The sequence below is a fragment of the Caloenas nicobarica genome, chromosome 27 (assembly GCF_036013445.1).
Source record: "Caloenas nicobarica isolate bCalNic1 chromosome 27, bCalNic1.hap1, whole genome shotgun sequence".
Taxonomy (NCBI): domain Eukaryota; kingdom Metazoa; phylum Chordata; class Aves; order Columbiformes; family Columbidae; genus Caloenas; species Caloenas nicobarica.
In genome coordinates this window covers 5,379,113-5,406,005 of record NC_088271.1, presented here as the reverse complement: position 1 = coordinate 5,406,005, position 26,893 = coordinate 5,379,113, and the positions used below count along the sequence as shown (strand labels likewise).

At 45.8% G+C, this 26,893-nt stretch overlaps 1 protein-coding gene across 1 annotated transcript in view; it reads left to right on the top strand.

The window, feature by feature from the left end:
* The first annotated feature begins 19,046 nt into the window (after positions 1-19,046).
* The window catches only part of ELAVL1 (ELAV like RNA binding protein 1), a 38,390-nt gene continuing 30,543 nt past the window's right edge, over positions 19,047-26,893 (top strand). Inside the window, exon 1 of the mRNA XM_065652313.1 lies at positions 19,047-19,140. The gene's annotated coding sequence lies outside the window, so the exon portion shown is untranslated. The remainder of the gene's footprint in view (positions 19,141-26,893) is intronic.

Below are 26,893 nucleotides of genomic sequence, written 5' to 3'. Positions count from 1 at the left end.
GAGGGTGGCATGTTGTGTGTGTGTTTCCCTTCCCCTCCCACCCCCCTGTAACAGTATCCGACTGTCTCACCTGTTTTGCTGCAGGAGGAGTCTCTTCTAGACCAGGGCAGTGGGACAGGAAGGAGACCTAACAGAAGAAAAGAAACTGTTGCTACAAGCAACCTCACTCTTACACAACAAAGCAATTTCTGTAGAGTACAATTTATAACTACCTACACAATTCCGTAGAGTACAATTTATAACTACCTATAGTGCACTATTTCAATAAAAAGTCATTAAAAATGTAAGAGAACAGACTAAACCAGGACCTCTATATTTAAAAATTGAACCATATTAACATTACTTTATACCTGCAGTACCGTTATTACGCAGCGTCATCTTTTTTTCCACCTCCTTCACCCTCTGCTCTTCGAGCTGTCTCCTTTTTTTACTGCAGACATTAAATGTATTTTTTTGGAGATGGCAAAGGTCTCATTCCAAGTCCCCTGTTTATTTTTTTTTTCTGAAAGTCAGCATGTTTAAAACATGCTAGGAGAAGTAGGAGATAAAATAGTAACAATCCAACTGAAACTAAGGCAGCTCTATGAAGGAAATATGTAGAAATCTGCAGTTCTTCCCACACACACTGTGGAATCTGGAATTTAAAGTTCTTTAGGAGATTATCACCACCACTGCACCACACGTAGCAGCAAAACTTATTGCACTCACCCACCTAAAGCTCAGCTACTTTGAAAATAAGAAATCAAGAATTCAGTGTCCAAGCGCAAATGTTGTAAACCAAAGTTCTGCACTGAGCCCAGAGGTTTCAGGCAAGACCGGCTACAGCGATTTTAATTTAGTCTCATACTTGATTCTCTTTCATCATATTTAACACAAATAACTGCAGGATTTTAATGTTTGCAAAGCAACAGCACACTCAGGCAAAGTTTAAATGTGAAAAATGAAAAAGTAATTATATGTAAATGACCTTTCCTACCGCATACCAAACGAAGAATGACTGAGCAAACAGAACAGGTGAGGGCTGGAGTTCCGCACTGTGCGATTTCACGGGCTCCAGTAAGTTCCACGGTTTTCCGCACAGGCAATAAAAAAAAAAAGTGGCAGAGGACTCAGGGGCAGATACAAACTGTTAAAACAAGCAGCTTTCTATTTAAAGGCAACTGGACTCTCATTTGAAATATTCACTCACTCCGATTAACCCCTTTATTAAAAAGGGAGCACCATCAACACAGTTTCTGGTGTTACTACTGACAGGAATGTAACAACAAATCCAACGCAGGCCACGTCTCTCTCAGTAGGGTCCACCTGAACGGGTGGTACCTGCTCTTTCCCACCTGTGCTCCTGGCAGCACGTTGGCTCCAAAGCACCCAAGTCACCTTTCCAGCAGGGATCTTACAGCCCGGGTTCGTCTGACAATGCGAGATAAGATAAAACACATCACAAAAATGAATACATTGCAGTCAGGTTTTTAACAGCATAACCCAGCAGGCAAATAATTAGAAATAAAGCTTAAAAACTGTTTAAATACTTACAGACTTTTGCTTTACCTCAGGTAACAAAATGAGACAAACTGATCAAGCTTTGGGTTCTCTGAAATGAGCACACAGAGTTCCCTTGGCATATAAATAGCCAAATAAGAAATTACCTTTGCTATTTTACCACCAAAACGGACGCCGCTCCCGTCCCCAGACGAGCACCCACAAAACAACCCACTGATGTGCGCCCGACAACAGACAGAGCTGCGAGGGCTGAATGTCGAGGGAACGACAAGCTCAGTTCAGAGCTTTCTAAAAATGTTAAAGATCTGAGACAACCGCGTTCACGCAGGATTTGACAGCTGCCCGGTAATCTTCTTAGCTGCGGTAATCATACAAGAAATTCCCCATCAGAAGCACCCAGAACAGCAAATATGTCACCTCTGCCATTTCGACTAAGTGTTTGGGGGTGTCCATGGATATTTCTGTTATTTACTGGCATTTTTCCATCACTCACCTACTCCAGTTTTAGGGGCCTATGCAAGAAAATAACTTCTTTCCCCATCTGCTATCACATTTTTTATTTTGGTGGTAGGATTCTAGCACTACTCTCTGAATCCTAAATACAAAACCATTGAAACCGCACCCAGAGCTCACAATGAAGTCGGGTATTTTTTTCCTTCATCATTTCCAATCTGAGACATAAACCATGTTGTTCACGATAACCACCCATGGCAGTAACAACCGTTTTGCATTTAGGAATTTCTAACCAGAATGTATTTTCACGAGACGCACATACTTATTTCTTATTAAAATTTTGCCAAGTAATGTACAAGAGCTATTTTAAAAGCTTGCAGAAACATGACAATGCTCTTTAAGACAGGAAGGAAACACAGCCATCATTTCAGCTGCAAAGATGCAACTGCAAATCCCACATAGAAATTTAACTAGAAGATGATGAATTCATGTACAGTGACACCACAGTGTCATAATGGATACGACTTCATTTTGAAGCTCATAAGAAATCACAATTATCTTCTAGCAACGAATTTCTGATAGCAGGTTTATGAGTCCACAGTGCACCCGAGCCCATTCCTTGCCTTTTAATTTTTTTTTTTTTTCTATTTATCTGCTTTTGCTTATAGTGAAAATGGGAAGAACAAAACCTGATCTCACTGGAAATGCTATAGATTTCATTTGGATTTCAAATCTTAGTGTACAATTTCATAACTAAAAGCAAAATAACATTTTCAAGAACTCACAAAATAATAACAATCTAAATATTTCATCATATGCATGGCATTGGAAACAGTATTTACCCACAGCAAAAAAAAAAGAAAAAACCAAATCTGACTAATATAAAGCCTTGCATGTAAGCTCATAAATGTATATTTGAAAAATCAGACTAATGTAGTTATGCACAAAATAAACAGCATGGAGTAAGTTCAACAGCTAGGTCAACTAGTGTTGAAAAAACCACGGTAAATACGTTAAAAAACATGCTAAGTATGTCTGAAATCAAAAGCCTCATATAGCAATTTACCTTGCGAGGAAAGCTCATCGTGTAAACCAGGGTGTCTCTCCAGCCACCCCCCAGGCATGTTTGCAGAGACAGCTGTAGCTCTGCTGCTGCTTTCATCACCTTCTCTTGCACAAGTTTGTTGCTTGTTCTATGTGCTTTTACTGGTCTGTGAATGATTAGTAGCCCAATTCTTTACTATTTAGGAAAACAACCTTAAGAGCATTTAAGGTGAAAATCGTTCCGTTGTTTGTCACCATAAAATCTTCCCCAATTTGTTCTATTCCTTATCATCTCAGCAATTATTATAGCAGCTGACAGCAGTGGGTTAGATTTGTTACTGAGATTTGCACCTCTAACGCCCCACAGAACCAAAGCCTGTGCTACAAGTTTTGCTTTGTTAAGCAAAAGCTTCCGCCTGAGCATCCGTCTCGCATTCCGAGTGCTGCAACGGCCAACAGGTCACAGGAAAAAGTTGCTCTTGGCAAAGACAGCAAGTTCTTCCAATGGTAAAAAGTCTTTCAAAAAGAAAAGGCAATTAGTGACCCTCCTAGAATCTTTGTGCTCTGCAAACGCAAATTTCCCTGGAATTATTTCTTTGAGGATGTTTATGACGTCAACTACAAAACTGACAGTTAAGCCTGCAGATTTTAAGCTTTTTAATCACAAGACCATCTATATGATGCTACACACCAGACACTGGTGCCTTCAATTATTCCAGAACATTTCTGCACAGGTTATAGCTCCTATCACCACCTCCTCTTCATCCTCAGCATCCTTGCTCTGTGAGCTGTTCTCAGGAATTGGCTGTTTCTAAACTTCTCTTCATACAACGGTTTGTAGGCTCAAACTACAAAGAGCAGCGCAGACCAACCTCAGACATGGAGCTGATCTCACGGACAGAACAGACTTGGCTCAGCTTCTTTAAGAGGGAGGAGTAAATACCGGCGCCGTGCCATAAATACTCTGGTATCAAAGTGGACGTTAGAAAAGAGCTTCAGTAAAGACAACTGGGAATGACCACACAAGAATCTCTTTGAAGCAATGCAGTCCCCTCGGCGACCCTGGTCGGTCTCTTCCAACGCAGGACACTCCGATTCTACGATTCTCCCCAGGCTAAATGAAAAATCTGACAATCCTTCTGGCCGGATTTTTTCAAAGCCATCACTTAGGACCTAAAGGACTATGTCCAAAGGTGACTGGACACTGGGAGCAAAACGTTTTTAGAGATCATGGCTTCAACGGTCAAAACCAACTTCAACTGTGGAATAATTTTGAGGAATATTTCAAGAAATACACTCGAGATTTGATTCTGCTATGCTTAGGTTGCCAGGTTTAAGTAATAAAGTTATTTCTGTGTTAACTGCAACATCACTTCGGGCTTAGAGAAAAATGTTATAGAAAACAATTTTTAAATGGTCAGGTTTCTCAGCATAGGTTACGATTTTAGGGGAGTGACATTTGGCAAAGCCGAGCAGCTCACTTATGCTCAGATCACACCTGGTTATCCCAAGAGTTCGTTCACTGCAGTGAACTGACTTAAAGCATTTATTTCGGTCACAACTTTTCCTTCTGAAATGTTTCTGAAAGATCTTTTACTGGCCGTACCCACTTGCAGAACATCAGCCAGCCCCGCCACGTTAACTCTACAAACCTGCCCCACCTGCTGACGGCCCCGGATCTGGGCGGCCCCCGCACCTGCTGCCGCGCAGAGACATCACAGAGCTCACATTGAAGCTGGGTTTGGATCCTGCGGGGCTCCTGTTTCCTGGGTTTCCTGTCTTCTGAACAACGTCTGGCTTTGTGTGCTCTTGTCATTCTGAGCGCTCCCGGTAAGTCTGCAACCAAACAGGGCGACATATTCATTTCCCTGTCAATGACGGTACTGTTTTGCCACTAAAACACTAAACGTTCTCAGAAAATAAATGGAAAATTTCCTGAAACACTTAGATTAAAAACAAAACCCCTCCCCTTTAGAGTCACATTCAAACCTGCAATGTATAAAAAGCTGGCAAGCACTAACAGCTGGCTGAATTTCTCCTTTACTGTCTTGTGCTACTCTGAGCACCCACACACAACCTATTCATTTCAGGCTTATACAGTCAGTCCAGTCTCGGCCACAAGACTCACATATGGCCAAACGTAACTACGTGATGAGCGTTTTATTGATGGTAAAATGTACCTAACGTAGTTGGTTTAGATACAGGTGACAATACTGCAGGCACGTGCGCTTGGTTAGACGCACATCACCTCCCAAAATATGAAGAACTAAGGACCCTTTTGCCCCAACCCGTTTAAGTTCTCAGTAAGGCACTGACTAAGAACCACAACCAACGTGGAGAGAAGTTCAAAGAGGCCAAATGCTTACGGGCACGTCACATGCTCACTTCTGAAAAAACCCGTAGGCGTTTTAGACGTGGTAACATCTTGGTTAAGCAGACTCTTGTGAGATGATGGAGCTGCCACTTAAAGCAACAGATCTCTTTCCTTCCACCATAAACAGGCAGGCAGGCAGCAAACTGAGAAAGTAACACAGGTAAGGGGGAAAAATCCCCTCTCAGGTTTTGTTTCTCACAGTTGGTGGGTTCCACACGCTCCTCCCCGGGGCAGATCCCGACTCCAGGCGCCAACAGATGCATCAGTCACCAGGTGCAGGATGGAAGGCAGCCAGAGCGTGTGTTCCCAAACTTCCATAGAAATTCAGTTTGGAAAGATATGCTTAGCACATCAATAAAAATGTCTTCTTAGGCCAGAAGAAGGTTATCTAAAAAAAAAAAAAACCAACCATAAAATCATAGGAGTTCAGGTGAAGAAATACAAAACTATGTAAATGAAAAGTGTGAAACGGCACAGAAGCATTTCAGTAGGCAGGGAAAACTGCATTTATCAAAACATTTGCATTTTATCTGGAGAACGAAGCTTTTCTCATTACTAAAATAAATAACAGAAGAAAAAAAAACCCAAACAAGGGCTAACAAAATGTGAGTCAGTTTTTAGCACTTCTTGCTTCCTCAACAAGACAAAGTTATCCAGCAATTTTAGTTACAAAAATACTGCTCACTCGCCTATGTTTTTTAATACATCCACATGTCCAGGAGCTCAAGGAAGATATTTTACAGTCTCTCAAGCAGTACCTATTTAAACCTTCCCCCCTAACCCTCCACCTGCCCCCCCCAAAAAAAAAAAAAAAAGATGGAGTAAGCTAATCTACATCACCCATTGAAACAGTGAAATACTAATTCCATAACAGTTTCATTTCAGATTTCTCAAATTCAGTGCTACAGAAATATCGCTTTTTCTAGCATAGATTCAAGGAATTAATGAAGAATATTTATAATCCACACTTCATATAATCATATTCTCTCAAACCATTTTCCACATTCCAAAATATGGAAAAATATTGCTTACATATTCAAGTTACTTCGAATCCTGTTCAGAGACATGAAGAAGTACAGTGTTACGTTTTCTAGTTACAAAGACACAAAAGAAACAAGTGAAACCCATTTCTCCCATTTCTTATTTCCACAGTTTCAGAACATGCATTAAACACAACCTATTTACTGGAACTGAATTCCTGGTATGGAACAGATACTTGAGCAAGAAGGTCCAATTCACGACAGTCCTTCGATACGGAAGAGCGCGCGGCTTCTCCGGAAGAGATCCTGAGCAGGGAGCTCATCCCCTTCGAGACTGCAGGAAGTAGCGGCCTTAGGGTTTTTTAAGTGTCTTTTTTGAGAACCAGGCACCTGTACTGCAAGAACTTTAAAATAAAGCACATACAGGCAGCACGGGGAGCTCAGCAGGCGCAGGCTGGTAATGCCGCTTGTTCTCGTGGTTGCTTGCAGGTGTTTGTCGCTCAGAACTGCGATCATCCTGTGCACAGACCCCAACAGGAAAACTAAACGACGAATGGTGAAGACAGACTGTAGTAAAAACCAGTTGGTTTTAATTGACTGACACAGCGGACAATCCACAGATTTAATTTCTTGATGTCTGCCTCAAATAATGGATAATGAGACTGTTGATCGAGAAAATCCCTAACGACATTTTCGTGGTGTTGGCAGGGAATGACTTGGGCGCAGGAAGCAGCTAACGGTGCTTATTCCAGGAGAGCTCAGCTGGGAAACAGCAGGAACCACTGACAGCAGCCCTGGACAAGAAGGCAGTTTGAATCCATTCCCATGCGGGGTCTCATTCCAGTTCCAAATGGTGCTCAGTTTGAGTCACTCCAAAATCAGGTTATGTTGCAAATTTCTAAAGCAAGATACAAGACCTCATTAAAACATACCAAAACCAATGCTCTTGCTAGTATCACAGGTACTGATTGAGAATATTCTTGCAATAGAGAGGAAAAAAAAAAAGTATTTATTTTAACTTTCTAGAAATACCTAGATCTGGAACACGGTTAAATAAGAAATACGTCTTCAAAAGAAGCAGATCCCATGCTACAGTCTAGAAGAATTTATCTGAAACTCCCTAGACAATCAAAGCCAATTCAATAATGGCAATAGCCAGAGATACTAATTAAGGACTGAAACACATTCTATTAGGGAAAAAAGTACATCCCGGGGGCACCAGCCAGAGGACACATGGATCTGCAGGAAAATCTGTCTGTCCGCAGCAGTCGGGGGCAACCGGCATCTCCAAGAGGGAACTCACCCTGGCTGTGGCTTTCTGCTGCCTACAGAGGGAGTCTAGACCAGCTTACACAGAGACAACTGCAGCAAAATGGAGCCCACACAGAGAAGAAAATAACGCAATAGTGATAAAGCAACTGTGTGAAATCAAAAAGGGACCGTCTGGCAATGGGCACATTAAGTCTGCCCGGCGTGGTGTCCTGCCTCCAACGGCGCCTGCAAGCAAACACGGAGGAGAGAGGCCGCACAGATGCTCCCTCGGGAGTCCCTCTGCTACAACCGTCAGCCCTAAGAACATCCTGAGCCTGACGTAATTTGCCCTTTGGGAATGACAGAACCATTTTGGTCGGAAGAGACTCTCAGGATCATTGAGTCCAACCATAACCCACCCCCGGCACTGCCCCATGTCCTGAGAACCTCATGTCCGTCTGTCCAACCCCTCCAGGATGGTGACTCCAGCACTGCCCTGGGCAGCCTGTTCCAATGCCCCACAGCCCTTTGGGGAAGAAATTGTTCCCCAGATCCAACCTCAACCTCCCCTGGCGCAACCTGAGGCCGTTTCCTCTGGTCCTGGCGCTTGTTCCTGGGGAGCAGAGCCCGACCCCCCCTGGCTCCAAGCTCCTTTCAGGCAGGTCAGAGATCAGAAGGTCTCCCCTCAGCTCCTGTTCTCCAGCTGAACCCCCAGCTCCCTCAGCCGCTCCCATCACACTTGTGCTCCAGCCCCTCGCCAGCTCCGTTCCCTTCTCTCAACTCGCTCCAGCTCCTCAAGGCCTTTCTTGGCGTGAGGGGCCCAGAATTGAACACAGAATTCAAGACACAGAACTCCCAAATCACTTCTCAAATACTTGCTCGACCTCCTTTTCCCCCCCTTTAGCTCTCTGCATCCACAGCACCCCTGCGCGAGGCTCCCCAGCTCCACTGCCTAGTGCAGGAGTCGCCGCCTCCTGGGTTTGTTCGGAGCTCGCTCCTCGTAGCTTCACTTGCCGACCTGAGCTCCTGTAGTGCTGGAAGAGACAGTGACCAGTCAGCTCCCGCCCAGATGCTTTGTGCCACTTCAGATTCTGTAAACATCCAGCATCTGCTTTAAATCAGCCCCCCCGGGCTGAAGAGTCCCAGCCCACTCAGGCTCTCTTGCTACGGAATCCACGCTCTGGTTTTGATCATCTCTGTCACCAGCCCAAGGCCCGTTCCAAGTCCTGCCACGTTCTCTCCAGGGCCTGGGGAGCAGAGCACTGCAGGCACAGCAAACCGCTGTCAGGATGTCTTCTGGTTTTGTTCTTCACGTCTCAGATTGGGTAAGGTACTGCTCTGCTCTATCATAAAGGAGCAAAATTTTGCTCTTGAGTAGTGACAGCCAGCACAGCTCTTTATATTGTGGAAAAGCAGTTTTCCCCCAAGTTTTACTTTTGTACAGTAATGCATAAAGTCTTCCTATAATTCCTCATATTCTGCCCTACATAACATTTTATTGCCTTGCTGCTCATCTTTTTTATCCATGTAATGAATATACTGACCCACACTTCACTCTGCGAAGTTTACAAACAATTGCGTGACTCCTGCCACACTATATTGCTCACGGAATCTGCTATAATCTGGCAGAAAACATCTCCCCACACAAGAGGGGAATTTCAACATACAAGCAACCAGAAAAACACCAAACCTCTTCATCTCCAACCGAATCATTTCAAATTTTCCTGCAGTTCTAACTGACATTAATGCGGGGAGCCAATTGTGCACTGGATACCAGCACCGCCAGCCAGGAAATGAAGATTGAATTATACTTATTAGAGAACTGTAAGTGATCCAGGTATTCTGGGAAAAAAAAATACATACAATTCTGTATTCCTAACAGTCCATGAAAACCATGGGTGTTGCGCAGCCTTCAGCACCAGAAGGGATTTCTCCCTGTGTGAACCACACAGTTTATTCCTCTCTCCCTCACCTACACCACAGCAGGGATACCCAGCATGTCAAACAACTAAAAGCCGTGACATTTCTACCCTACAAACCTCACCGACCATCTTGGTTTTAAACATGGCCCAGCAAAAGTGTTGCCACTGTGGGCAAGAAGGCTTTATAACTGAGAACTCGATTACGAGAGGTGAATATCAGTCCTGCTGTCCCTCACGGAACACTCTCACTTCTGTCACCATGGGGCCTGGCAGGATTATCGGGTTTTCTGCTCCAGCACAACTGTGTCTACATGTCACCGGAGCTCCTCAAGCTCACGGGAATCTTTCCTCCTTCAAACCTCCATCCTGCACTCAGCAGTAGTTTGGTACTTGCCCCTACAAACACGTCCTTTGGGTGAGGACAAGCACCTCAACTGGATATTCCTTTTATTTTACTTCTTGTTATAATTCCACCTTGTCATCTTCATGAAAAAGATGAACTGGGTCATAAATAAGGATACCAAATGCTAATGACGTAATGGGTTGGGGATGTCACCGGGCAGTTTGTACTGATGGCCAATCTAGGAAGTTTTCTACACTCCCAAAGCTTCACAAGTTGACTTCTTTTCTTCAATATGTCAAATCTACTCCTTTACCAGAGCTACCAACCTGCACCCAGGGCAGATTAAGCCTCACTTTTTCAGTAGGCGAATAAAACATTGACATATCTGTATGGACTAAAAGGTGCTGATGAATCGATTAATCCTTGACGCCAAAGCAGAAGCATAACTCTAAAAATCAATAATCAAAAAGCTCCCATGAGCACCATTATCTGCTGAAGTGTTCTTAGCATATAGATTTAAAAAAATAAATCAAAGCTACTCCCTAGTTAAGCAAACTCCCAACCAGCCTACTAGTTCAAAGCCACAAGTCTGAACAAAAGATCTGGTTTTTTTCCCCCCCTCAGAAAGCATTAGCAATGTATGTCCATAATCAATCACATGAGATGTAAAGACAATGACTCACTTCATTATCTTTAAAGTATGAGAACAGAATACTCGGAGACAAAAGTCCCTAGGAAACGCTGATACCAGCTGCACTTTGCTCTCTGGTAGCAGTCTGAGCAAGGAACAATAAAATGGTTCTGACAAACTACTGCAGAAATAGTACCGCAGAGATGATATGATTTTAGTCTGGATTTCTGTGTTATGCGCACTTATTTTACAGTTACAAACAAGCTCCCTTTAAGGGAGCTGGCCTGCAAATTCCACCTGAAGTCTCAAAATTAAATACAGCGCAGAGTCAAGGAACAAACACACCAGCAAAACAAGTTCTGACGGCCAGAGAAAAGTAACCTCTTGGGACACGGTAATTGTTTCTGTTGATAAAGCACAGTGGTTAGTTCGACACATCCCAAACCTGACACTTCTACTATGAGCAACAAAAACCTGCAAAGTCTTCATAACTTGACCCTCCGCCAAAACAGAAAAACCCCAATTTAATCCACCAGGAGCCCTTGCTGCTTACAAGCCACATCCCTTTTGTCCTGTGTCACCTGCTCCATCAGGCAGACCAACAGCCACAGGGGACTGGAACCAATTTCTCCAAAAAATGATCAAAAATCCTGACTCTGATCCAGGAAACAAACATAGCTGCTGAAAGCTCAGAAACATAACCACAGTTCTGTGTGCACACGTCATGTAGACACTGCCCGAGACGCAGAGCTGCTGGCAACGCCTTCTCTGCCAGAAGTCCTGGAATCACTTGCTATTTTCTAGACCAAAAGCTGGGATTTGTTAGTCCTGATGTGCTGCCTATTACTTCAAGAGTTACCTGGGGAGGAATATTCAGCAGTAAGATGTAAGTTCTGTTAAACTGTTGTGTGGCAGGGGAAGCTCCAGGACTGGGCTTGCTTCGCATTATCCCATCACCTGAAATCCATGTTTGATGCATAAAGGAACTGTGCGGGTATGAAGAAAACTGGAGGCAGTGACGGCTGAGCCTTCTCAGGTAAAGAGTAGACACACAGACCATAAAGAATCCGAATCCTTACTGCCTCGACTGTGCCATTAGCATAAGCAAATACCATTAATACAGGTTGTCAACTAAAACCTCACCAGGTATTAATCCACAGCCCCTTCCTGAAAGTTTGGCATTAGGACAGGCTGGGGATAAGTTTCATTTAACAGACCCAGCTTCCGTGCATAGAATTTATTGATACCAAATTTAATATCACTGTGCAGCCCAGTCAGCCTGTGAAGACTGACTAATGCAGTTCCAGTCCATGGTATAAAATAATGTTTAAGACTGATTAGACTTGGAACTAAGATAAAGTCACACAAAGGAGCCAGAAAATGCCAATTGATAAACAAATAGCTGTTGATTGCCCAGTAAGTAAGGATTAGTGTTACTTAAAATTGCTAAAGGGCTTCTGCCCAGTGTGACAAACCCAACACTTTTACTTAGTACGCTATAAGTTAACAATTAAAGTCTGAATTCTTGTAGGTATTATTTCAATCACAAAGCAGCTGCTCCTTTGTCTGTGTGGACCGAACAGCAGCAGCCCAGGCCCCGTGAGTTCCCACAGCCAAGGCTGATCTCTCCCGAAAGAAAAGATAACCCTGCCATTGCTACCTCGCATGGTTTATTGCAGACCTGATTTAGAAAGCAAATAAATTATCTTTTCATAAGTCCTTAAGCTTACAGCTCTATTTCTGTATTCAGAAGTTTTAGTTTGCTGTTAGATTTAAGCTGAAGCATGAGCCAGACCTTGCAGATAAGCTAGTTCATTGTAGTGGGGAAGCTTAGGCCATAGAGATCCAAAACTGAAGGGAGAAAACAATATGAAGGTTTATTAGTTGTAAGCACTAACAGAACACGTTCCCTACAACGACATTGTTCAATTGCATGAGGAAAACTGGCTGAAGAACTTGCTCTAAAAGCCTTTGTCGGATCACACACCCGCTCTCCTTGCCAAGGGAGGGAGAAACCATTAGAACGTTCCTCTTCTTGCTCTACATCCATTGCTGGTGCATTTATTATTCTGAAGCCACGGTACAGCTCAATATCAATATAGCTTTTATTTTTAAAAAGTCAACATTTGCACAGGTTTTTTTTTTTTTTTTAATAGTTTATAATGCTGCTGGTTTCCACGTTCATTTGACAGCATAGGTGAAGTTACCATAACAAGGTTACTTTTTCCAACTTCAGAAACTATTAAAATGGAAATTCACTGGCACTAGCTTCCATTTAAAAAAAAAACCACAACCAACCATTTTAAAACATGATGCTAGTATGACTTCAGTAACTATAAGCATTAGCTTCCAGTCAGTGAGAAGAGCCTTGAAGACAGAAACAAGAATCACACAGAATCCCAGGATGTCAGGGGTTGGAAGGGACCTCGGAAGCTCATCCAGTCCAACCCCCCGCCGGAGCAGGAACACCCAGATGAGGTTACACAGGAAGGTGTCCAGGCGGGTTGGAATGTCTCCAGAGAAGGAGACTCCACAACCTCCCTGGGCAGCCTGGGCCAGTGTTCCGTCACCCTCACTGAGAAGAAGTTTCTTCTCAAATTTAAGTGGAACCTCTTGTGTTGGAGCTTGAACCCATTACCCCTTGTCTTACTGTTGGTTGTCACCGAGAAGAGCCTGGCTCCATCCTCGTGACACCCACCCTTTATATATTTATAAATATTGATGAGGTCACCCCTCAGTCTCCTCTTCTCCAAGCTAAAGAGCCCCAGCTCCTCAGCCTTTCCTCACACAGGAGATGCTCCACTCCCTCCAGCATCTTCGTGGCTGCGCTGGACTCTCTCCAGCAGTTCCCTGTCCCTCTGGAACTGAGGGGCCCAGAACTGGACACAATATTCCAGATGAGGTCTCCCCAGGGCAGAGCAGAGGGGCAGGAGAACCTCTCTGACCTACTGACCACCCCCTTCTGATCCCCCCCAGGTCCCATTGCCCTTCCTGGCCACAAGGGCCCAGTGCTGGCTCATCACGCTTTGTAAAGAGACTTCAAAAGATGCTGACGAATTCGTACACTCAAACATTCATGAACTCAAAAGCATCATGGCATAAGCCTTAAAAACCCGACTGCTGCCCATCCTCACTAGAAGCAGAATTTTGTCATTCAAAAAGAAAGGGGAATCTACATCATGGCTTTGACTTAAGTTTATTATCAGATTTAGCTCTTCAAATAAACCAAAACTTTAAAGCACAGGCATCTTCTGGAGAGCAGGTGAATGTTAAAAAAAAAAAAAGTAATGCATAGGTGAACATCTTATAACTTTTATCAAAGATAGATTATTGAGACACATTTGCCCCCTTTTTTTTTTTTTTTAAACACAGTAGTATTCTTAAAAGCCATAAGTGTTCAAGCCAACTAACCACTTCATAAAACCCAGAAGACTCCTTGGGCATTATGGTGTTCATATCACCACATTTACCATATGTAAGACTATCAGGAAGACCTGCTCTGGAAACCACAAACCCCTGGCAGAGAAAGCAAACCATTCACGTCGAGTGTATTAAAAACACAGAGCACAAGGTCACTGCTGTTGGTGCTCGTCCAAACACCCTCAGTGCCGCGCTTGGCAGTGGGATCAATGGACTGGTGCACACAAACTACAGCCGTGGCTTCAATAAGGCAGTTACATCACTGTAGACATTCGAATTGTAAGAACAGGTCAGTAAGTCTACCTCCGTGAATTTGGTTTTGTGGCAATAAACACTTGATCAAGACTAAAAAGCTGTTCTAAAACAACCGTTCTTCAAGCACAGATCAGGCTCCTCATAACCCCCCACTGCTAGTTCATACATGGACACCTGAGTGGCAGGTTTTGCCAGACATTCCAAAATACAAAACCAAAAAAGGCGCTTTCCTCAAGTCTTTTGGGGAAAGAAAAAAGAAAAAAAGAAAAAGAAGGTAATTCAAACAGCATGTTTACTATTAATTTCACTATTGCTTAACATCATCCTGAAATTTCAAGGACTGGAAAATTATAAGAAATGTAATTAATATTGTCTTAGTGACAGTTGGACAAAGTGTTTTTCACACCAAGCTGAGACTACAAATGTGGCGGTTCAATAAGCTTAGCCTATCTCTCCAGGTTAAACGAGGTTACGGGATGCAACGAGGTCTCGTGCCCAGGCCAGAAGTAGCAAGCGATATGAAGAAGTTGTGATTCATGCTACTACCAAAAAAATGTATTTCTTTGCTCCTGCACGCCAGAGACATGAGCAAATGAAAGCGCGTCAAGAGCAGTCATTGCAAGTTGTTATGATTTAAGAAGGGATCTGAAGTGCCAAAACTTAAATGTATAACGAGACTTGCCACAAAACATCCCAAGCACTTCTCAGCCATTTGCTTGTCTGAGATACACAGCAAGTTTGAAGATTATAAAAACAGATATCAAAACTTCCAGATTTTAACTACAATAGAAAATTAACAGCTCACTGGACAAATAGACCTACACTACCAATAACTACTACATCAAGTTAAACAATTTACATAGACACCATTCACAACTGGTACAAACACAACCACAAGCTTCATAAATGAAGAGTTTGGAATAAAGATGGCCACTGGCAACCAGAAAACTTCCATTTTGCTGTTTGGCTGTGGAGGTAATTTTACCCAGTACTAAACTTTAAAGGAGATTATTTCAGAAACTAGGCTAATAGACAGTGTAACTGCTGCACAGCGAATACGGGAGGGAAACACCAAGGCTATGAATACGCAAAGAAAAGCCGTAACAGAAAAATCAGCTTCAGGAACAGCTTATAATAACTGCAAATTTAGGTTGAATTAAAACTTATCCACAAGTGATTAAGCGTGGCTCGTTTAATTAGAGAAGCTTGGTGCAGAGAAACCTGACCCAACACGTTCACACGCCCACGTTGACTGGAGGGGTTCACTCCCCTCCAAAACTCAGAGCAATTGCCACCATTTTCTGCATTGACCTGAGAAAGCCCACAGAAGTTCCGCAATTTACTGCAAATTTAAATGGGGGCGATGTTACCGCAGCACAAGGAGGAGATGAACATGCCCCGGGTGACACAATTCACCTCTCAAGGGAAATGCAGAACAAAAGGAGCGATTACAGCAAACCGCAAGGAGGGAAACTCCCGTGGGAGGGAACTGCCAGGTGAGGCTCCGTCCTCCTGCAAACGGCCAGGAAAACGCGCTCCGAAGAGGACGAACCGCTGCAAACAAGTGAACACCACGAGAGCAGGTCTCTGGGGGGACGTCACCCTCAAAGAGCAAAGCGCCAAGGAGCGAACACCAGAAAAAGCGAGGGGAGCACAAGGAAATCCCAAGAAAAGGAAAAGCAGAAAGCATTATTCAGGTGGATGGTGACGGCAAAGCAACACAGGAGCCCTCAAGCCTGGCTAATGAGATCACACTACGGAGCCTCAAACCAAGAAATGAGCAAAGAGGCGCATTAGGCAAGCGAAGCCTTGGAGCAATAGCAGGGCAGTGCGCAGAACATGATGGAAGTCCAGGAGCTGAGACCCTGAGGAGAGAAAACCACAGGTGAGGGCAACAAAGGGCGGCTCTTAACGGCACAGAGCAACCGACAGCGTGGGGAAAGGAAAGACAAGACACTGAAGAGACGAAGGAGGGAGAAGGGCAGAAAACCAGGGAAGCAGGAGCCCCCCAGGACACTCCCCGCAGGCACCAGACGCGGGACAGCCAGCCCAGTCACACACGCCGCCCGCCCGCAGCCGCCATTTCAGCCCCGGGGAGCGGCGCGGGGGCGGGGCCGGAACAAGCCCCGCCCCGCCGCTCCCGCCCCGCGGCCTGGCCGCCATTTTGTGCGAGCCTGAGGCGGGGCGGGCGGGTTGTGCCACAGCTCTCCTGCAGCCCGCGAGAGGGGCGCCGGCGCTAGGGAAGGAGAGGTTTTTAGTAACAAGGGAAGCAACATAAAAATAGGGAAATTAATTAACAGCGCTGCTGTCTGGAGGCTCCCAGAAGAGGCTGTCGCAGCCCAGACGCCCCTCCCGCCGCTGCTGAGGGCGAAGCGGGTCAGGCGGGTCCTGCCGCCCGCGCTGCGTTCGCGCTGTTAAAAATCAACCATCTCCCTCCTTTGCAACCTGGCGTTTCTGGGTGATGTTTATTCGTGGCCGGTTATAACCATTTGTGCTCACAGCAGCCCCCTCAGTAATTCACACTGTTCATTTTCCTGCCTTGTAAGAACCATGCTGGGAAGTGGCTTCCAATGTTACCCTGTTTGCATTGAGGTTTTTCTCACGTTCCAACACACCTCAAGAAACAGCGTGACTGTGGGGAGCCTGATGTTATCTTACTGCATCATCTTCAGGCGTTTTCACCAGGAGAACCCAGCTTCATATTTCTACAATTTCACATGATCATGAAACGTTCAGACTGATCTGTTTTCATGTTAAACGGTGCAGCAGACAATATATTTCAGCAAAATGAGATTGTTCCTTTAAAAACAGACATACAATTTAATAGGATAATACCTTCTAATTGCCATTACAGCTTTAAATAACATAGTGTTTATGGTGATAAATGAAATTATGAGATTGCAAATGTGCTGTTACAAGATAAAGGCATCAAAGCTCCATATTGTGCCCATGGCCTCAATTTTTGGAGATCCGAGACCCATCTTAGGTTCAAGAATAAGATTGCTTAATTAAAACCTGAATAATACAAGGAAAACACAACATTTACAGTAACACAATGCTGCCATTGATGTGAATGACAAAATTGTGATGTTATGGCTGGCATACATACATAGCAGCGTGAGCAAATAACAGATGCACAAACATCTTTAATGTTTTATGAGGCCTTGAAGGAGATTTCCAGCCCAGTCAGGCTCGGAGTTTCCATGTGAGGACTCCCCATCTGGCTTTGAAAGCTGTGCTGAAGAAAAGAAGAAAATGGCAATGTTTTTAACATCATTCTTAATCATTAACCTCCTTAATGGACTGTTCATTTAATGATGCTGACTGGTATGTTCTCTTTGATGCTGTGCCCTTTGGACTGTGGCAGAGTCTGGGCTGTTCCTGCTCATAATGTGTAGATCAGGAGCCCAGATATAATGGCTCAGTAGAACAGGACCACTTGAGGGAGCTTCTGAAATGGGTTTCTGGGCAGATAAACCAGAAATCATCAGTGAAACAATGGTGGGAATTTACTATACAAGGCCTTGCCAGAGGCCACGTCAGGATAGGTAGAGAATTTGCATTTTCATGGCGTGATTTTCCATGTATTCCAGTGTAATCATTACTGGGTACTGAGTATTTCCACACAATGTGCGATGACAAAGAACACATACTCCTATGGATGGTTTTGCAGCTATATTGCAAGTTCCTTCAGGCAGGATCTCACTTTTTTTCTAGTCTAGAGAAAGGCGCATTACTTTGATTTTCAGTTATGAACTCAACTCAGTAAAACTCGTTGTCTGTGAATGAAAAATAACATCACCCATTTTAATGCAGCAATATTCTGAGTTTTTCTGGCAAAAGTTGAGTGCCCTGACAGGTACACAGGATCTACAGATTTGCAAGCTTACAAGCATGTAACGCACTAAATGTACTTTGTACCTTGGTTATATTATTGCAGAGTACTGTGCTCACGACAAAAAGACATTTGTTTCCTGCAGAATAGTGGAAGTTGACATTCACAGACTTCTGTGCAGGGGGAACAGGTTCAGATATAAAGGGGTGCCCTTGTTGGAAAACTCCGGAGCAGCAGGGCCCTCAGGGTCATTGCAGGACTTGCTGGGGCGCAGAGGAGCCGAACACCATCCTCCTGCAGATCATCACAGCTTCTCCTTTACACGGGAACAGTTTAATCTCTTCACGAGTCACAAACACGCCGTTGTGTTGGTGCTCAGGGAGGCTCCCACTCTGAGCTCCCACTGGCACTTGACACCCGTGGAATGAGAAGCCTTCGGCCAACGGGGAGGCGCTGACCAGAACCACCCCAGAGCCTCAGGCCGTCCTGCTGCATCTCCTATTCAAGTCTAATTTTTGCCACAGGGAAAATTTTGTATTTCTCCTTCTACCGGAGCAGTGTGGAAGGACTCGTGCCCGGGGAGCAACGGAGACGAGACCCACGTTCCCCTCCCGGCTCCTCCCTCCAGCAGGCCCAGCAGAGCAGGCCGAGGCCGGGGGAGCACCGGCTCTGCTCCTGCCCCTTCCTGGAGCCCTCGGCCGTGCCGGCGGGATCGCTCTGGTCAGGCCGCCGGCCACCTTCCTGCACCTTCCGCCAACCGCCTGGCCGGGAGCTGCCCTCAGGCTGCTGCCGCCGCAGGCCGCCTGCTGCCCGCGGGGGCTGCCGGCCGACCCCGGCCCCCGTGCCCGGACAGGCGGCGGACGCGCTGCCCCGCGCGCTCGGGCCGGGGGACGCGCAGGCCCCGCCGCACGCGCAGCGCCCCTCCCCCCGGCGCGCCGCGAGAGGCCGCCCCCGGCCGGCGCTTGACGGACGGGCCGCCGGGCCAATAGGGAGCGGGACACGTGCGCGCGGCAGCCAACGGGGCTCGGCGGGCGGGCCGGTGGGCGTGGCCGGCGGCGCTGCGAGCGGCTTGTTGTGCGCGCTGCGGAGCCGTTACCCTCCCGCTGCACAGGCCCTGCCGAGCCGGCCGCAGGTGAGGCTCTGCCGCCGCGGGTTGCGGGGTGGCGTCCGCGGAGCCCTCGGCGGCTCCCGTGAGGCCGGCGCGGGCAGGAGCGGGCGGCGAAGGCCGCGCCAGCGAGGCCGAGGCCTGGGCCTTGCGGGGGAAGAGCCGGGGCCTGCGGGGGGAGGGGCCACCGGAGGGGGAGCGCGGGCCCGGGGCGGCGAGCGAGGCTGCGGCCTGCGGGCCGGGGCGGGGCTGCGGCTGCGGGGCTGCCGGGCCTGCCGGGCCTGCGGGAGCTGGATGGGGCAACGGGCGGTGCGGGACGGGCCCGAGGCCTCCGCGCTCCTGGGCCAGGAGGCCGCGAGTCCCGCTGCCTGGGGCTGCTGCGCTGGGGCCGGCCCTGGGGGGCAGATGCGCTGCCTGGGTCCGCGCCTCATCTTGGAGCTTTTCTTTTGGCTAATGTCGTTGTATTTCGTATTTATTTTGCCCATGTTTGCACGGGCGCAGCTTTTAAATCTCCCACCGTTGTTAAGACTGGCACATCTTTATTGATGGGCACTATCTGTGGGTGGGCTTCCTAATGCGGACAGTATATGTTAATATTAATAGTAATTTGGACCTGCTTGGAACAGAGTTAAGTAACACTGTGTTAAGTGCTTTTGCCCGGGAGAAATCATGACTAAAGTAGCAGCCCGCTCTTGTTAGTGCTCGTGGGAGACTTTTCAAAGTCGAGCGCTTACCCTCTCCTAGTGATTGGAACAGGCGAGAATGTGTTGGGGGCTGTTTGGTGGGTGAAGGGCCGTGAGTGGAGGTGGCTGGAGAAAGGGCCCCTGGGCGCTGGTGGAGCGGTTGTGTGGAAGTGTGTGCTGGCTGCCGTGTTCTGTAGTGATGGGTCCTGGGGTAGCGTTATCTGTGGGGCAGAAGTTTATATCTGAGACTTCCCCAGAAGGGAAACGTGTTTTGTTGCGTGAGGCCTGGTACCAGGGTCATGTGATCCACTGAGTGAGGCATCTGTGAAAAATAAAGGAGGAAAAAATGGGAAGGGTAGAAATTCATTCCCTTTATTAATGCTGGTTGCTTGCGTTGACGTTTGATCACTTTTTGTGGTCTCTGTATTTCTGTTTCTTTTTCCTTTTATGCCCTGAATATGGATGTTGGCTGCTCATATTGTTCAGCTCTTACCTCTTCACCAGCCTCCTGTTCCCTAATACTTGTGTTTTAACCACTTTTCTTTCTAGATCTGTGTGAAAAGAGTTCTGACTTCTGTATCGCTGTTTAAAACTGGGCCGATGCCTATGTTCCATAGGTTTTATCAAGCCTACATGGTTGATATGATTTCTTAGATTTCTGTTGACTCTTGGGTTATGTCTGTGTTGTATGACAGATAATAAAGTCTCGATTCCTGAGCTTGTGAATTTATGCAGAGTGATATATTACTCTGTGACTGTCGTAGATTTTGTTCTGCAGCCATGTAACTGTATTTGTATAATGATGCAAATGAGTCTGTGGTTTCCTGATTCAAAGTGTTCAGCGGTCCTGAGTTACCGAGCTGTGATGCAGTGGGCTCTCTTGGTTGGAATATGAACAGGAACATCTGAAGCTGGTGGTGTTAAATATATTGTGTAGTGAGTTAATAGCCGTAGTTATGTAGCCTCAGATCAATGTGGTTGTGCTGCTGTCCTGTCTGAGTTGTCTCATGCAGCGCAGATTTGGGGAGCAGTGGTAGCAGTGAGCACAGTCTAAATGGAAATGTGAATGTTGTGTACAGCATCTTTCTTAACTTAGTCATGTCTGTTGAATGTGGCTGGTGTGTAGTGCTGACATTAGCTCACCATGAAATGTGTTCTATGCTCCTAGTTAAAGCACTCTGTTTTGTTTGCTGGTTCTTGCATGTTCTGTCCCTTTTTTCTTTCTGAAAAACCCCTCCTTGTCTTGACCTGTCAGAGACATGTGATTTTACTTTCAGAATCTGTTTCTTTAAGCTATTGCACCAGCCTGCTTTCTTTCCTTAAGCTTTGGTCACTGTCTTTTTTCTTATTTGTTACTAGCCCTCTGTGAATCGATGACGATAAAATGTTACTAGATGTTGCACTGACTATATTTCTTGTGGATGAGCTGCCTGTGAAGGTGGTTGACTTTTAGCTACAGAAAACTCGAGCTTGCTGTGTTTGCAGACTTGAAAAAGATGTTTAGAGAAGCTGTTCTTTTTGCACTTCCAAGTACTTCAGGAAAAGCACGGAAGGCAGCTGCAGGAGATTCCGGCCAACTTCGGCATTTGGGAGGGATGACATAGTTCAGCAAATGAAGGTGTTAATTTTTACCAGCTATTGGAAACAATCGGGACACTTTTCCTTTTTGATGGGTAGTTCTGTGATCTATCACTGCAAGCTTCAAACTGCTTGCCTAAGTGATCCATTTGATTATTTAGCCTTGTTATACATAGGTGATACATGAAAACATAGATTTTAAGCTTTTTTTTTCTTTCTTTCTTTTTCGGGGTGGAGGATGGTGGGTAGGGTGGAAGCAAGCCATGCTGAGGAGGCACAGACATTCTTCTTGTGTGGTTTTGTTGCTTTTTTAAAATATTATTACCGGTGGCATAGTAAGTATAAAGTATAATTTTCCTCCTACCCACCACTTCCATGGCATCCATGTGGAAGTGCAGCAGCAAGCTGCGGTGTCTCACCAAGCCTTCAGAGGTGGATTTCCAGCTGCCTGATTTGTGCTGGTGAATGAGTTGGATGCTGCCGCCTCCTCCTGTTGCTTCACGTGCTTTCCTGTCCCATCCAAGTGAGAGTGCCCGCTGCTAATCCAAGGATGGAGCGATGTGTGGGGCAGCTGTTGTCAGAATGTGTCTGGATTCCGAAGTTCTTATCTCCACTTCTTGCCTCCTGCAAGTGTCCTGAGCATAAGAAAGGAATTGTTCCCTCACAGTTGTCCCAGAGGTCTTTTTTGGTAGGTGAAAAAATTGCCAGAGGAAATTGCTGGACAGTCTGACACTGTCTCAAACAAAGAAGATACTAATTTCTTTCTTTTTGTGTATCTTTTTATTGTAAACTTGTCCTTTTTAAGTGTGGAAGGTGGGATAGTGTCAGCTGCAAGACGTCTGCTGAAGATCTTTGTTATGGAACTGTCAGCATCTTTGACGCAGGGACAAAACAACCGTGGAAGGAGGTGACGTGAAGCTCTGAGCTTTGTTGCCTGCTCTTTCTGTCAACGCTGTCTATTAACCTTGGAAATGGGGAATCTCGGCTGGAGCCGCACATGTGGAGTACCTTGAGCTGCAGAATTTCCAGTTGGCCTTTGTTCATCCGTATCAAGCGGAGCTGGTGTCGGGCGGCCCTGATCCCCCACCGTGCTAAAGAATTGTGGCCAGTCTGTACCTGATTTCTGACAGCGTCCTAACTATGATTAATTCTGCTCTGAATTGTGTAGAGTTCATCAGCCTGATGATAAAATGAGATTGAAGTATTTGAAGTGAAAAAATAAGCTGCATTCTTCAGAAAAGCAATCTCTGACACGATAAGGATTGACAAAAACATTTAGCTTGATGTTGTTATATGGATGTGAATAAAAAACATCGAGAGAAGCATATAAAACTTTTTAGACAAATCTGATTGTAAACGATATGTAAAACTACTTTGTTAAAGTATTAAAATTATGACAATTGAGACCTGTTAGACTAGTGATATGCTTAAAACTAAGTTTATGGCCAATGTTACAAAACAAAACAAGAGCTTAAAATATCTTGTACTAGAAATCATTGATTTAGCATATGGAAATAGTTTGTTGAAATGCAGTAGCAGATTTCAGTAATGGCCACTTCTGGTGCAGAGATATTTTTATTATCAGAACTGACAAAAATGTTGGAATTTTAAATTTAGTCACACTAAGGAAGAAAAGGGCAGTGTCTTCATTCCAGGTTTGCAAAGGGGGAGAGGAACCAATAAAACGATGAGATCTATTAACTCTGAATAATCTGAAGGCAGAAAGGATCTATTTGGTTGCCACATTTACAAATGTCACCTGGATGTCAGTGTGGAAGGAACATGTGTGTATAAGATAAGCAACTTCCTTGGCTTAATGCTTAGAGTTCCAGTGTCAAAGAATCTTCCCATCTAAGGACAACGCTTTTTTCTAAGTGACCTTCATTAGCATCTTTAGTGGACTGAGTTTGTTTCATTCTTGGAGGGAGGAGAGAGCACGAATGCCAAATGGATCAATTTGACTGCTGAATTTAAATTTCTCCTGTTTGCTGATTTAAAATATTGTGGCTGCAGGGGAGAGGGATTCATGTGAAACAGCTGCGTGGGAGATAATACTGATTTTATTGATCACTGTGGGACAATAAAAAGAGCAATAGGGTAAAAGTACCATTGGGAAAGATGAATCTGTGACACCTCACTTTCTACCTTTACGTTTTCATCTGTACCTAAACACATTTCAAGCTCAGGACAATGACTGTTCCAACGAAACATAAGATTCATGCTCATGAAATGGAGTAGTTGCCAGTGAGCCTGAGCAAGCATTATAGGCAAGAAAAGGTCAAGATTCTTCCTTTGTGTCATGGACTTGCTTTTTGGAAACAGTATCAGGCATCTCTCAAACATAGGCACACTACTTCCTACCTAATTTATTCCTATGGAAAGCTTAAGGATTATCGCCTGCCTTTGCAAGTCTACACTGAAATTATCCGTTGAAAGACTTAAGTATCTAACTCAGATCCGAGTTGAGGTTTTGACGTGTGTGGCCTGTACTGTGCATGTGTACACTAGGATAACATTTTATGTTAACTTTTTTTTCCCCACTCGTATGCTGTATAAATGTTATTCTTGAATCAGAGAGAGAATCTATGGATTGGGTGATCTCCCCTCCCCAGCTGGCTTTCGGTGTTTGGTCAGGATGCAGATCCTCTGCTGTTGGAAGCGATGCTGTATGGATGCAGTGAGGGGCAGACAGTGATGGGTCTGGCACTGTATTGTCAGCGACCTGTGCTCTGGATGTTCACGGACAGGTCTGTGCTTGTGGGTGAAGAGCCACTGGGGACATAAAAAGAGGTCGTGTAAAGAATAAAAGAGTTTTTCTTGGAGATTACGGTGAATCTGTAGCGTAAGTAGAGGAGTCTGGTTTAAGAACTAGAGAGAGATGTTTTCCGGCTCTGGAGCATTGGGAAACTTCTTTTTCGTTTTCCTGGGAGGCAGGTAGGCCTAGTGGGGATTTTTCTGCTGTTGTGGCTTCTAAGGTGAAACATATTCCATTCCATACAGTGATTTCTGAGAAGAAAACAGGGATTCTTTTTTTCCTCAGTCTCTGTCCCTTCTGTGTCTTGATGAAACTCTTGCTTCTCAATCCTATCATGACAGCTGGCTGCAAAGTAAGTTTTTGCGTGGCAATGCTGTGCTGGATCATTCTTGAAAACTGTTTTCCTGAGGCAGTTAAAACTAGTGGAGACTCTGCAGGCCCTTCAGGCCCCGTTGTGTGCGGCATTGCTTTTGACATGTGTTCAAACCCAGACACCTCAGCACCTCTGCATCTGCCTTTTGCAGCTGTGTGGGTTGGTTTGGCACTTCCCTTGATGTGGTAGCGTCCTTTTGGTTCTATTTCAGGTGTAATCTCTGAGGAACGCTATTCAGCAGCTTCAAAATTGAGTGGCAGAGCACTGTCCAAGAGAGAGCCAGGCTTGTTGTTTGCCTCTGAGTCAACCAGGACTTGCTGGAGGAGCACGTCAACAAATATCATCTGTGTGCTGAAGAAACAGGAGGTCTCTTCTTTGTGTAGCCCTGAAGTTCTACTGGAGGCATCCCATCAAGATTCTTAAGGTCAGCCAGAGTATTCAAGAGTAAACCCTTGGTCAAGGCAGCTCACCAGCAGAACTCTCAGCGTCACTGGTTTCAGTGCAGGATCCCTGTGCGTTCACCGGTATTAAACCCAACAAAGAGACTTCCTCACTTTTGGGACTCTGTGAGCCGCTGTCTCCTGCAGCACGTCCTGCAGAGCATGTCTAAGGTGATGTGAACTCACACTTCACTGCAAAGTGAGGAGTTGGGTCAGTAACTGTGTCAGCAGCTCCGTTCTGGGCTTTGAGGACCCTGCTGGGCTCAGCGGGGCCCATTCCCGGTGTTCCAGCGAAGCTGCCGCAAGCTCTGTGCCACAGGCCGTTGGTGCGTTCATCTGGCTCTTTGGCCAAGCGTCAGGTATTGGGATAGTCTGTGTGCTTCTGATATCAAGGACAAGAAATATGTTTGAGGCAGCTCTGACCTTGTGTGCAGCACAGCGAGTGCTCACCTGAGCATCTGCAGCGCTACAGGGCTTTCACTGCCTGGAGAACGTACGGCATTCGTATGTTCCCATTTGTACGGCACGAATGAGAACAGGTTAATTGCTGGAGTGATGAGACCTGCTGCCTGGATTTTAATGAAGGTACTAATTGCTGGCATGAAGGAGCACAGAGCTCATTGTTCCTGGAAGAATTTCCTGTCTTAAGTTCTGCAGTAGAATCACAGAATGTCCTGAGCTGGAATGACCCACCAGGATCAAGGAGTCCAACTCCTGTCCCTGCACAGGACACCCCACAGTTCACACCGTGTGTCTGAGGATGTTGTCCAGTCTCTTCTTGAACACTGTCAGGTTGGGGCCGTGACACCTCCTTGGGGAGCCTGTTCCAGTGTCCAGCACCTCTGGGTGAAGAACCTTTTCCTCATGTCCAACTGAGCCTCCCCTGGCACATCTTGCTGCCATTCCCTGGGTTCTGTCACTGTCCCAGAGAGAAGAGCTCAGCCCTGCCCCTCCTGCTCCCCTGCTGAAGCTGCAGCCCCATGAGCTCTGCCCTCAGTCTCCTCTTCTCCAGGCTGGGTCTTTTTAGCTTTGAGAAGAGGAGACTGAGGGGTGACCTCATTAATCTTTATAAATATATAAAGGGTGGGTGTCAGGAGGATGGAGCCAGGCTCTTCTCGGTGACAGCCAACAGTAAGACAAGGGGTAATGGGTTCAAGCTGGAACACAAGAGGTTCCACTTAAATTCGAGGAGAAACTTCTTCTCAGTGAGGGTGATGGGACATTGGACCAGGCTGCCCAGGGAGGTTGTGGAGTCTCCTTCTCTGCAGACATTCCAACCCGCCTGGACACCTTCCTGTGTAACCTCAGCTGGGTGTTCCTGCTCTGGCAGGGGGATTGGACTAGATGATCTTTTGAGGTCCCTTCCAATCCCTAACATTCTGTGATTCTGAACAAACCCTGGCCAGGGACTTCAGCCGCTCCTCATACAGCTTCCCCTCCAACCCCTTCACCAACTTCGTGTCCCTCCTCTGGACACTCTTCAGTAGCTTTATCTCCTTTCACCCTGTGTCCCCAGCCCTGCACACAGTGAATGCTCCAGGTGAGGCCGCCCCAGCGCAGAGCAGAGTGGGACAATCCCCTCCCTGCCCGGCTGGCCCTGCTGTGATTAGTAGCTAAAATGCTCATGTTATCTGTCATCGGTTTAGGTGTCTGCATTCAAGTTTTTGATCCCAGTAGTGCTCTAGTGCCTTTGCAGACCTGGGAACAAGGTGAAGGTATCCTGGGCCTCTTGCCCCGTCCTGAAGACACATATTCCTTGCTGATGTTCCTGTTTCAGGTTCTCCTCAGATTGGTAGAGATCTTCCTTCTTAGCAAACATCTCGCAGTGAAAGACTTAATAGCACCATGTTGTAGCATTCTGGGGCATCTTTTTTGCAATAATAATTTTTATTTTAAACCTTTTGGGATCTTGTGCACCTTTCTGAGAAGGTGATATTCATGGTCAGTGCAA